We start from the raw sequence: 13740 nt of genomic DNA on the forward strand, positions 1-13740 counted from the left end.
ACGACGGCCGGCTCTGGCGGAAATGTAGAAAGTGAAGCAGTAATTGATAATGGCTGGGCGACATAACACGTTGTTACAGAGAGCGGTAGTTTACATGTGTACTGTGCAATGTAATGACACTAACCTTTCTGCCAATACTGCGTCATTGAAGGCGAGCCGCACTTCCTCAAACTGTCAGATTCACCTCACCTTACCTCCAATCCATTTATCGGTACACTGCGCTTCAACATATTAATTCTGCGTAATATATTTTTCAACGAAAAAAGACTTTAGGAATTTCAATGCAGCTGCAAATAAAGAATAAGTTATTGGGTAAACGTTATCTACACGGTGGTCAGAAACTGTCTGCAAAGCTTTAAACGGTGCTGTAGGGGAAACTGTTCTGAGAAATAATTGTCCAGAAAAAATTTGATACATTGCGCCGTTTCCGAGGTATTTAGAACTGAATTAGCCAATCAGGACGTCGTCACACTCACACATTCAACTACTTCTACGCGCTAAAATGCTTTAATGCACATACTTGTAGGTCCATGAATCACCACTTGTTAACATACTCTTAATTAGTTAAAATCTGCCGTTTTTAGTAATGCTAACCTACGTTTGTTCAATTTGAGGTAACCAAACTTAGAACGCGTTGGGTAAAAAGTCTCCGGCAGACCGCTTGAATCTGCGGCACGATTATCTGATTGGCTAACTTCAATGCTAAATAACTCGGAAACGGCGCAATGCATCGAATTCTTTTCTTGCAATTATTTCTCAGCACAACCTCCCTTGCAACAACCTTACAAGCTTATAAGACTGATTCTGATCATATTGTGTACTGTGGAGGCCGTGTGTCCTCAAAATGAGTTGTTGTACATTCATAATTACATCGAAACCAAATCAAAGACGACTTTTTTTTTCAGAACTGACATAGATTGCTCGAATGCGAGTATGCTGACACCAATGGCATCAATGCCACAAACGGTAACCTCACCCATGTAAGAGTTTCTGTTGTATAAATGCCACGACACAGCGAATCTACGTTGGTAAGTTTAACTAACACACTTTAATATGCTGGACTTATCACACCTTACCAGGTTTGTTTGGAAACGCCGGAAAAAATTAACTAGATATTCTCTAAGCCGACTAATTTCATTAAATTACTAGTTGCAGCGAAAAAGTCGCCAGTGACGAAAATACCGGAACACATGTGTAGTTAACAGCTTGATAGTATGCCACGCCCAACCTACCTTAATACTCAGGAGTAAAGCACTATACACGACAGACTTCGCTCATTAATTAATTGCGCATAAGCCTATGCCATTTGTTACCAGCTATTCACTTCCTGCGCGACTTTACTTAGACGCCGTTGCTAGCCCTATATGAAGAGTAGAAAAGTTATAGTGCAATCAAGACGGAGCGACACTTGGCACATGTCCGTCCGTTTCAGACTCCGAGCCGCGTCTTCTCTGACAATGGTGTGTCACCCCACTACTCATGATAACTGATGACAGTGGCATCCAACACTACAATTGACAAGATATTAATTTTACCGAATATGAACTCTCCCCCTACTTTTAATAGCCGGCCGGAGTGGCCGTGCGGTTCTAGGCGCTTCAGTCTGGAACCGCGTGACCGCTATGGTCGCAGGTTCGAATCCTGCCTCGGGCATGGATGTGTGTGATGTCCTTAGGTTCGTTAGGTTTAAGTAGTTCTAAGTTCTAGGGGACTGATGATCTCCGATGTTAAGTCCCATAGGGCTCAAAGCCATTTGAACCATTTTTTTCTACTTCTAATAATATCATTCCCTACGACTGACTGACATGGAGATGAACTCTAAACGCTACTTTAGCAAATAAAATTTAAATTATATTGCTGTTCCCCTGGGATGGGTCAGTTTATTTACTCGTCTAGTGACTCCGAACTCAAAAGGTGTACCCCCTGAGAACAACGTCTTAACTTTTATTTCAGGTCCCTTTTCAGTATCCCTGTATCCACTCCACCATTGGCATCCAGATGCTGAGTGTTCCACGCTCCAGTTCTCTCAAGAATCAAAACTCGCTGGCAGCATCGGGAATCTAACATGGGTCCCACGCATGGCAGTCGGCAGCGCCAACCAACCAGCAAAGAAGGCGGACCAATCCCGAAATGTTTGCAACTGTTTTGAATGTGTTCTGTTTTGTTCAGTGTATTGCTCCTGGAGCGAATCGTCAGGTTGATACATTGCACGTGACTGTCAGGTCATTGGATTTAGTTTTCTGCACACACGATCAGTTATATGAATACACTCTATGCTTTTCATAAAAAGAAGTATCAGCAGAGACTGGTCTGCTAATATGTGGCTAAGAGCTGCCACTGTCCAAGTGAGTATTACTGTATTAGAATGGTACACATTTCGGATGATTTAAAATTTCACCCAGTAACTATCGTAGCAAGAAATAAAATCTAATTCAACACAATTCATATGCTGAAACGAATTTTTGATAATGGAAGTTGACAAAGACATACCTTAAATTAACACTTTTAGAAGAATGATTGTGTGGAGTTTTAGCTATAGACAATGTAAACGATATTTTGACCCAGAAAGATGCATTACTTTAGAAGCTTTTTCTAGGCTGATGACGGATACTTTCGTCATACGCAAAAAGGTTTAGTATATAAACTATAAGACAAAAAATAAGTAAATAAATAAAAAAGCAACGATGCAACACTAAGGAATTATCCGAGTGCAACGGACTTCGGTAGGTGTGATGTCAGCTTACAGATAAAAAATGGCTACAATTTCAGGAAAGTTGGACTATTTATTCCAGAAAAAGAGATAACATTTTTAATCAATAACGCTTTGGTGAACCTCTGGCCCTTATGAAGGCGACCTTGCTCGCCAAGGTGGGGTTTGGCAAGCACGAAACCAAACAGTAGAAAATATCGCCTTGTGCCGGCTGCCATTATCTTTAAGTTAAAATAAACATTCGAGACCTAAATAATATTTTTTTATCGACCGGTTTCGGCTTATGTACAAACCACCTTCAGAATATTTTGGCCCCTTATGGCTGGTGCTGACAGCTCCTCGGATTTCTCGTGGTACTACGATCCGAAGCTATGTTTTTCTCTGCATTGAACTTGAGTTTCTAAACAGCAGCTACGTCTTCTTTCAGCTTTAGAATTTAATTAAATATTCATCCCATTTTCACAGCAAAACAATGAAACGCAAAAGGATGGACAAATGTACAATTGAAAATCACGAAATCTTCTTGTTCCTAAAAATGGAAAGGGTGAGGTAAAGGTGGAGTAAAGTAACCATAGCTTATTTTTTCCCCTGAATAGTACTGCTGACTGTCTAGTGGTTTGCCTCGCGGGGTAGCCGTGCGGTCTGAGGCGTCTTGTCACGGTCCGCGTGGCCTGCCTCCGTCGGAAGTTCGAGCCCTCCCTCGGGTATGCCTGTGTGTGTGTGTGTGTGTGTGTGTGTGTGTGTGTGTGTGTGTGTGTGTGTGTGTGTTTGTGTGTGTGTGTGTGTTCATAGCGTAAGTTAGTTTATGTTAGATTAAGTAGTGCGTAAGCTCAGGGACCTTTGACCCAAGCAGTTTGGTCCAATAAGATTTTAGTACAAATTTACTTTTACATTTGTCTAGTGGTCAGACTACTTCTAATACATACCATCATAGTTGTCAGTTTGACACTGGGATCTTGTTCCTTTTAGCAAAAACTTCTGTGATTTTCAATTTTATTATGTACTGCAACTAATTACTGTTACTCGTGTTATCTCTCTTATACACAGAGGAATGATCTCTTACATTATCCACGTTCAACCAACATATTGTGGCTTGAAAATGCAGTTCCTTGCTGTTTCTTTCGGTATGATTGTTTCACTAATGCTGACATGGCGTCCGATCGAAAGGGGGAGGAGAGGTGAGTGGGAAACCACACTACTTGCTGGGAAAAATGTCCTACTTGGCCTTGTATCCCAACAGTTAATTTTAATCTGTTTATCTCAAGAAGATTAACTTACGCCCGTGTATCACGCATATTACCACAGATTGATTTATAAATCATTTTAAATACAACGCTATCATCCGTCTGCCGTTTTGAAGGACTTCGAATTAGACAGTTGATTAGTGTATTCTAACCGTGACTCTTCTGTTACAGTTACGATTGAAAATGGTTTTCCGCACAGTAAGGCATCAAGATGTCCAAAAAATGTGCTCGAAAATCAAGCAACGTACATGCAACCTTCTGCCGTGGAATAAAAACCGTTGCCTTTTTCTGCAGAAATTTAACGTTCCACTCAACATGCTGAAAAGGATAGTTGTATGAAAAGTATACTCAGAGGTGTTTAAAGGAACATTAGAAGGTTAAGGAATGTGTTCATAAAAAAAGATATACTTCATTATTTTTTGATAGATTTACATTAAAATACGGAGTTTGGGATATTAGCAATGCAGTATGTAAAGCGGAACACAAACCACATCGTTTATACAAACCACATTGTTTTTAATATCCTAATCTATACGAAAATGTCATCTGGTACTATCCACACTACATAATGTAGCTCGGAAAAGTGACAGCAACGTAAACCTTCAGGAATGTGTGTAAGGTTCTTATATAGGAGTTTTTGTTTCCCTTAAAAATCTTGGTGCGACAGGTTACACATTAATATATACATTCACAATGTGTAAGCAGAAAGGTTCTATTAATGACCATGGTTTGGTAAAAATCAGTTTCCCTTAGAATAGGCATGTTACCAAACAGTCCCTTGTAAATATTTGAGAATGAAACAAGAAGTCAGCTTACGACTTCGGTTCTGAAGTAGCAGCTTACCACACCGCTTTATCCCACTGTTCTTATAGCTTTCTGGGACATCAGCTTGCTATTCTACGACTGTTATAAACTTCGTCATTTTATGACGAACCACAGGGGACTATAAAACAGTCTAATAGCTAATTATACTACGAACTCCACAGTTCCAAGAGCTAATGTAAGGCACTGATGCTCAAATAGTTAGAGCCACTATAAGCTGCCTAAAGCAGGAGATAGGAAGTTTTTGCGAAGGACGTAACGGTGTTCAGAATGGATAGGCTAAACACAGTTGGTGGTGGCGTGTTTGTTGCTGTTAGAAGTAGTTTATCTTGTAACAAGCTTGAAACAGAGATTTCCTGTGAGTTAGTATGGGTAGAGGTCTTTCTTGGCACCTGGAAGAAAATAACAATTCGATCCTTTTACCGACTTCCCATCTCAGATGATACAGTTACTGAAAGGCTGAATGAAAATTTGAGTTTAATTGCAAACACATAACCGACTCATACAATTATAGTGGGTGGCGTCTTCCATTTACCCTCGATATGTTGGCAAAAATACATGTTTAAATCCGCAGGTACCCATTGAACATCTTCCTAAATTGTAGTAAACGCATTCATTGAATATTATTTCTAGCAGTTAATTCTTGAGCCCACTCGAATAGTCAATCTTAGTGAAAACACACTTGACCTCTCAGTGACAAATAATCCTGAGGAAATAACGAGCATGTAAACGGAAACAAGGATTAGTGAACACAGGGTTGTCGTAGCGAGATTGAATACCATAACTACCAAATCTTCCGAAAATAAAGGAATAATATACCTACTCAAAAAAGCAGATAAATCTTCGCTTGATGTCTTCCAGAAGGACAATCTCCGCTCCATCGAAATTAAAATTGTAAGTGTAGATCAGATGTGGCTTGGCTTCAAAGAAATAATATAGACAGCAGAGAGATTTGTATCACATAAATTAACAAACACTGGAGTTGATCCCACTTGATACGCAAAATGGGTCAGAACACTCTCGCAGAAACAACGAAAAAACCATACCAAATTCAAACGAACACAAAATTTCCTAAATTGGCGACCTTTTACACAAGCTCGAAATTTAGCGTGGACTTCAGTGTGAGATGCTTATAAAAGTTCCCACAAACAAGCTTTGTCTCGAAACTGGCAAACAATCCAAAGAGATTTTGTTCATAGGTAATGTATGTAAAGTATGCTAGCTGAAATACGCAATCAATGCCATCTCTATGTGACCGCAATGACTCTGCTAAAGCAGAGTTACTAAACAGAGACTCAATAGATTCCTTCAAGATAGAAGACGAAATAAAAATTCCAGAATTCGAATCAAGAGCAGCTGCCAACATGAATAACTTAGAAATAGATACCCTCGGAGTTGTGAAGCAACTTAAATCACTTAATAAAAGCAAGTCTTCCGGTACAGATTGTATACCAGTGAGGTTTCTTTCATAGTATGCTGATGGAATTTCTCCACACTTAGCAATCGTATACAACCGCTCGCTCAACGAGAGATCAGTATTCAAAGGTTGAAAAGTTGCACAGGTCACACCAATATTCAAGAAAGGCAATAGGGGCAATCCACCAAATTACAGGCCCATATAATTAATGTCGATATGCAGCGGGATTTTGGAACATATGTTGTGTTCGAATGTTATGAGTTACGTCGAAGAGAACGGTCTATTGACACACGCAGTCAAAACTGAATTAGGAAACATCGTTCTTGCGAAACACAACCATTGTTCACTCACACGAAGTGGTGAGTGCTGTTGACAAGGGATTTCACATCGATTCCGTACTTCTAGATTTCCAGAAGTCTTTTAACACTGTACCTCACATGCGGCTTGTCATAGAACTGCGCACTTACGGAATATCATCTCAGTTATGCAACTAGTCTTGTGATTTCCTGCCAGAGAGGTCACACTGTTCCTAGTAACTGACAGAAAGTCATCGGATGAAGCAAAAGTGGTTTCTGACGTTGCCGGAATAGTGTTATAGACCCTCCGTCGTTCCTTCTCTGTATAAACGATTTAGGAGACAATTTAAGCACCTGTCTTAGGTTGCTTGCAGATGATTCTGTCGTTTATCGTCCATTAAAGTCATCAGAAGATCAAAACGAATTGCAAAATTATTTAGATAAGATATCTGTTAGGAGCAAATATTGGCAATTGACCCCAAGTAATGAAATGTTTGCGGCTATCAACATGAGTCCTAATCAATCAAGTATAAAGACTGTAAATTCAACTAATGACCTAGGAATTACCATTGCGAACAACCTAAATTGTAAGGAACACATATAAAAGTTGTGGGAAAGGCGAACCAAGGACTGCAATTTGTTGGCAGAACACTGAGAGGGTGCAACAGATCTACTATAGAGACTGCTTACATTGCGCTTGTCCGTCCTCTTTTGGAGTGCTGCTACGCAGTGTGGGATCCTTACCAGATGGGATTGACGGAGTACATCAAGAAAGATCGAAGAAGGGCAGTAAGTTTTGTATTATGGAGGGAGAGGGGAGAGAGCGTCACGGACATGATACAGGATTTGGGGTGAACATCATTAGTTGCGACGGGATCTTCTCACGATATTTCAGTCACCAACATTGCCTTGTGAATTTTTGTTGACGCGACCAACATAGGAAGAAACAATCATCAAAATAAAATAATAAAAATCAGTGCTCACACAGAAGGATGTAGATGTTAATTTTTATCGCGCGCTGTTCAAGATTGCAATAACAGAGAATTATTCTGAAAGTGGTTCGATGAACCCTCTGCCAGGCACTTAAGTGTGATTTGTAGAGTACCCATGTAGATGTAGATGTGTACTGCAGCAGTATTTTCAACAATTATATGCAAACATGTTAAAGTGGCAACACTCAACAGCGTACGCATGTGAATCATCAGCTTAAGGAATGGGATAGAGCTCTACCCTTTTTAGCTGAAAAATTAACTTTTCTCTATCGTTTTCACATCGTGAGCTTAACGTGTTTAAGTTCTATGATATGGACCAAAAATTTGGGGCTTCTAGAAGATGTCAAATAAATTAGTTGTGCATGAATGTGCTGGACGTAATTCGTCTGGTGGTTAGCTCGATATAAACTAAGAGGTACTCATTAAAAATTTACGCTTAGGAAGCGGAACATTGATATCTTGGATTTGATACTATACTAATCGCGTACCCATGCTCGGAGCGTTCCGTCTGTACTCACTTGCTGATCCAGGCCTATGTTTGTGTGTACGCCTTGCAGAACGTGTAAAATACGAACCTGTGATTTAATGAAGTCATTAGGCATACATCAACTAATTTTAAATTTAATTGAGGCTTTTAACATAATAGTCAACTTTTTAGCAAGTCTGAATTTCTTATTTGAAGCTGTTAAGAAAAGTTTAAAATTATCTAACAAACTAAAATCTATAGATTTCCAGGTCGCCCAGACGTTTTTGTAACTACATGAGATGATGACTTATAGTTAGTCAGCAAAGTACGAGTAGATTCTTAAACTGTGTCACTACTGTAGAGTGTCGCTAATTGACATTGATTCAGTTTTCTACCACTATTTCGTGGTTGTGAATCTGTCAGCTTGGTATGAAAGCTTTGCGTTTTTCACACTGGGTGGGCTCAGGCTCATCATTGTTGGCAGAAGGCAGTCTGTGAATCTCATTACGAGAAGCGAGCGTCCCCAGGGGATGGGCAGTTTTCGTGGAGATGAGGCAGCAGCCTGCTTATTGCTTTTGTGGGCAGATCCAGCACCTGCCTTGCTAGGGATTGAGGACGCTGTCTACACCACTTTTGTCGCCGGGGATTAACTGAGTAACACAATTTTACAGTCTGTAGGACCATCAATGAATGAGACACTAACACTGCCCGGCCTCTGTGAGAAAGTGGGCTGATTTAGCTTCAAGAAAACTTAGGTTAATCCAGTCGGATGTGTCACCCTGCCACCACTCTTGGCACGAAGAAAACGTCCAGTGCAGCAGACGCTGCTCCAGGGTGACGCTAACCTCGTCTAAATGGCTCTGAGCACTATAGGACTTAACAGCTATGGTCATCAGTCCCCTAGAACTTAGAACTACTTAAACCTAACTAACCTAAGGACATCACACAACACCCAGTCATCACGAGGCAGAGAAAATCCCTGACCCCGCCGGGAATCGAACCCGGGAACCCGGGCTAACCTCGTATAAGTTGAAATATATTTTGTACCACGAAAAGTGGGAAGTTTCTGCTGCGTTTTTTCGTGAAATAAGTGATAATCTCATCTGCCATATTGACAATCACATTTAGTCGTCCCCTCCATAAAAAGAGTTCCAAAAGTCTTCAGTTAAGGGCGAGGAACGAAGATTTGTTGCTTCCATACATCACCTCCCCCCTCCCGCCCCCCCCCCCCCCCCCCCCCCGATTGGTGCTGAAGAACGCATGCTTTCCTGTCTTTGAAGATACGTAAATGCTGCATTCGAAATAGTGAGATCCATATTCTGAGCAGCTACCTAATTAATTGTTGTGCCTTCCAACTTGAGTTGCCTATTTGACTATAATTTGTGATTTTGTCATTAACTTTTAATTCGTGAGCTGCTCAGATAAAGATACCAACTTAACGTTTTTTCATGCAGTCTTCAATGTAGTCTCTCGTACCTCCATATAGTTTTAGCGAAATTTTACGTCGATTGAATCCATATATTAGAGAACTTTTCTCCGTAGAGCAAATAAAAATCTGTTATACTCAAACTTGTTTCAAATTTATAGATACGTCGTTCTACAACTTTTTCAAGATCAGGCGACCCACTAATAACAAATAAAACCTGTTGTACACCTAATTTTGCTGTTATCAGTATGAGAATGATACATAGTGCAAGTGGACAAACTAACGATCAGATATTGTTCAGCGATGGTAACGGGCACTGCACTCACTCGCTTTAAGTGATTATAGATTTCTTTATTTTACAGGGAAAGGTGAGTCACTATACCCTAGGATTGTAGGTTTCCTGTGTGTTGTTTCATTACTGTTTGGGTTACGACCTTCCAGCGTTCGGACGTAATAGCCAACAATTGTTGTTGTTGTTGTGGTCTTCAGTCCTGAGACTGGTTTGAAGCAGCTCTCCATGCTACTCTATCCTGTGCAAGCTTTTTCATCTCCCAGTACCTACTGCAACCTACATCCTTCTGAATCTGCTTCGTGTATTTATCTCTTAGTCTCCCTCTACGATTTTTACCCTCCACGCTGCCCTCCAATACTAAATTGGTGATCCCTTGATGCGTCAGAACATGTCCTACCAACCGATCCCTTTTTCTGGTCAAGTAGTGCCACAAACTTCTCTTCTCCCCAATCCTATTCAATACTTCCTCATTAGTTATGTGATCTACCTATCTAATCTTCAGCATTCTTCTGTAGCACCACATTTCGAAAGCCAACAATAGCAACGATATATCATAACGCAGGTCGAGGGATCACTGCCCACAAAACATAACGGGGAGGATGCACAACTTTCAAACCCATACTTTGTTTAACAGCATAAACTATGTTGTGTTATCAGCTTAGAACAAGTAATCACCTTTTTAGTGTATTTGAAATTACAATGAGCTGTTGAACCACCTTAGTGGATGAGCAAATGAATATGGCATGTACGAGAAGTGGGATTCTATCTGCACAGTCTTTGTGGCAGTTACACACATGGAGAGAGGCTAATTATGAAACAGTTAATTATCTGTATTCTACTAAGATAAGATCTATTTCAGTCCTTCGGTTAACATGATAAGTTCGTTTCTTTCTTTTTTTTTTTACTTCTTAGGTATATGTTTTTATGTAATTTCATTTACATTGATTTCGGAACGTGGACTGGTCCCAAGAGAGGGAGTGCAGGGCTATGTAAACCGAAATATGAAGCTGCAATCATATTTTTCGAGCGCTTTGGTAGTAGGAGAGAAATATCGCGTGAGTGTGGAGAAGTCCATTCGACAGAACGAACGTAGTCCGAAGTAAGAGTGGTTCCATTAGGAACATGAATTTTCGGTGAGAGTTTATGACCGTTCGTGGCTGTAATTCGCGTGTGTCCATCTTTGTAGAAAATGTTGGTTGGGACGTCGGCTGGTCAGTTTTGAGTGACCAGTACACCTGCGGCCATAAATTTTGAACTCTTCATTAGACTACCGGTTTCGATGTTACGTCACATTGTCATCAGGCCTCAGCAGTCGCTAGATGCACGGAGTGATCACGTCGCTTACATCAGATATCTGCAGACACCGTTTTTTTTTTTTTATTGTGGCTCCTTAACTGAGTCCATGCAATTTTATATTATCCAATTCACTATTGTCATGTGGTCTGATGGCGAAATAATTTAACTTCGAACCGTTAGGCTGGTAAAGAGTTAAAAATTTATGGCTAAAGGTGTGCAGCCGTTTACTTTCAATTCGCTGATGAAGTCACCGAAAATTTCGCGAGCTATAAATTCCGCATGCCAGTCATAACTGCAACCTTTCAAAATACACAAGTGATTGTATGCGTAGCACTTGAACGAGCATCCAAAACCTATTTACCTTGTACTTTCACAAACTGATGAAAAATGTGTGTGGGTGTATTTTGGTTTAATGTGGTACGGTACAATACAGCATCACTGGTCTTTCGCGGTCTCTCTGTGTAGGTGCGGGAGTAAATTTAACCACAGGGCAGTGACGGCGTGCCAGACTTACCGCTAGCCAAGGTCGGAATCCGATTCCTCTGGGATGTTTAGAGGAACCGGATGTCGATGCCAGCGGCGTGGTTCTTTCAGTATTAGCTTCGAGTAAGAAAATAAACTGACAGCGAGAGAGAGAGTTGGAAGTGTGAACGGATGAGCAAATACAGTGCTTGTATTCGATCGTTCATTTTTGATCCTGTATTCTATGACGCACTTGGCAGCAGTGACAACATGAGACAGAAGGTTTAATGCAAGAATATTTCTTCATTTAATAATTCTGCCATGCCTGGAAAAATTAACTCCCTACAAAAGAATAATATAATAAAACGCGTCGACGTACACTGTTGTGTAATGCAGCTTTTCATAGCTGACGAACGTTGTACGTCGTTTGAGGATAGACCGAGCTTTTGGAGACCTCAGCAAAGTGATTTCTTTTTATGTTCGTAGGACGCAGGTCGCAGCCTCCGACCGACCGGCGCCATCCAACGTGTCTGCACAATGGGACTGAGGAACTGGGCAGTCTGGAACCTTTTCACCCAGATTCCACAGAAAAAACGCTCTCTTCGGACCTAAGCCACCGTACGGTTTTACAGCAGACGCTCAAGTTGGCCCCCTCTTCCTTTGAAGGCAGGTAAAGATTACTGCTGTTCCTTCACTAGAGCTCACAAGCAAGAGCGTTAATTTTTGCCAACCATTTCATCATATGAATGAAGTCAGTGAGAGTGCCCAGGAACCTCTCAGTTATGTCATTTCGTAGCAAATGTGTAGTACGCACCGCTTATGCGAATTGACAGTCCCCATTCATCCGTCACTCCACTTAATTCTAAAGGATTCGACCGATCGCTGGCTGCTTCTTTTTGTACGAACAGCCAGACCTGTGAACGTCCTTCAAACCACGAGCAAATAGGGAAGAGTAAACAGCGCTGACACCACGATTCCGAAGATCTCAGACCGCCACACCATAATGTCAAGTGAAATTTCGTTCCGTTCCCGATACATCGGATAGGGCCCAATCAGATGACATGCTATGCCTTGTTCTGCACACTGCTCGCTCACACTGCATGTGTGAATTTTGGCACTCCATGACCGGCCCAGGTTTAGACTTTTCTCTGGTGAAACATATGGGAAACTGCAACCTAAGAGATTAAAATTTAAGATGTAGTCGAACTAACGTAGTGGTATTTAGCGCTGAAGCCCATCCTCTAGATAAGCTTATCCATTATGGACATTTAACATCATGTGATTCGCCATTTTCATAAATGAATGGTCGATGACTTCTTTACACATATTTTCAAGCCTGTAGGCCATTAAGAATATACCTGGGAGTAAAAATATCTAAATGTAGCTGCAGATTCCCCAGACGTATCTCCTCCTGAGTTTTCTCTGTAGTGAAAATTAGTACAAGAGGTCTGAAAAGAGAAACCGACGACTCCAGAAGGTATAAAGTGCAGTACAACACGAGTCTGTGCTTGTTAAGTCGAGATGAAATACAACTTACAGTATTTTATGGCTGAATCATTTGAGGCATTTATCAGTCTATGAACAATTGAGACACCACATTCAAGGTAACAACACACGAAGTGTTTCCTTACATTTGTTACAACAGAAAGAATATCCACTCTGGACAGTGGCAATGTAATTTTCTTGTTAATTAAACAGTGTGAAAGGATGTTATGTCACTGGTCTCCTTTTCAAAGGCACATTCCAAGGCCACAGGAAGGGCTATATGTCCCTTTTTAAAAACAGATTTCATAATGCGGCAGCTATATCTTCATCGTATTTTGCAAGGGACGTTCCAGTTTGTGGAACAGGGTACTTCTGGCCCCAGTAAATGATCCCCCTCTCCCCCCCTCTCCTCCATAATTGTTCCGTTCGAGTCGCCAAAGGCCGGCCCGTGTGGCCGAGCGGTTCTAGGCGCTTCAGCCTGGAATCGCTCGACCGCTACGGTCGCAGGTTCGAATCCTGCCTCGGGCATGGACGTGTGTGATGTCCTTAGGTTAGTTAGGTTTAAGTAGTTCTAAGTTCTATGGGACTGATGACCTTAGATGTTAAGTCCCATAGTGCTCAGAGCCATTTGAACCTTTTGAACCAGCCAGTCGCCAAGTTCCGTGGGAAAAGCGACTAAGCCCTTTTATTAGGTCCAATTTCTTGATTTTTCTCTTGATTCCGCACATGTATGTGGGAGGAAGTAATTTGTTGTCCGACTCTTTCCACGAAGTGCTCTCTCGAAATTTCAGTATTAAACCTCACCCCGAAGCATAACGCATCTCTTGTAACG

General features: G+C 41.1%; 1 non-coding gene across 1 annotated transcript; it reads left to right on the plus strand.

Moving 5' to 3' along the window:
• Nucleotides 1–13352: 13352 nt before the first annotated feature.
• Nucleotides 13353–13436, plus strand: Trnas-gga. Its single transcript is given in 2 exon segments — nucleotides 13353–13392; nucleotides 13402–13436. It is a non-coding gene; the product is annotated as a tRNA-Ser (tRNA).
• Nucleotides 13437–13740: the final 304 nt, after the last annotated feature.

This window comes from Schistocerca americana, chromosome 3, assembly GCF_021461395.2.
Source record: "Schistocerca americana isolate TAMUIC-IGC-003095 chromosome 3, iqSchAmer2.1, whole genome shotgun sequence".
NCBI classification, from domain to species: Eukaryota; Metazoa; Arthropoda; class Insecta; order Orthoptera; family Acrididae; genus Schistocerca; species Schistocerca americana.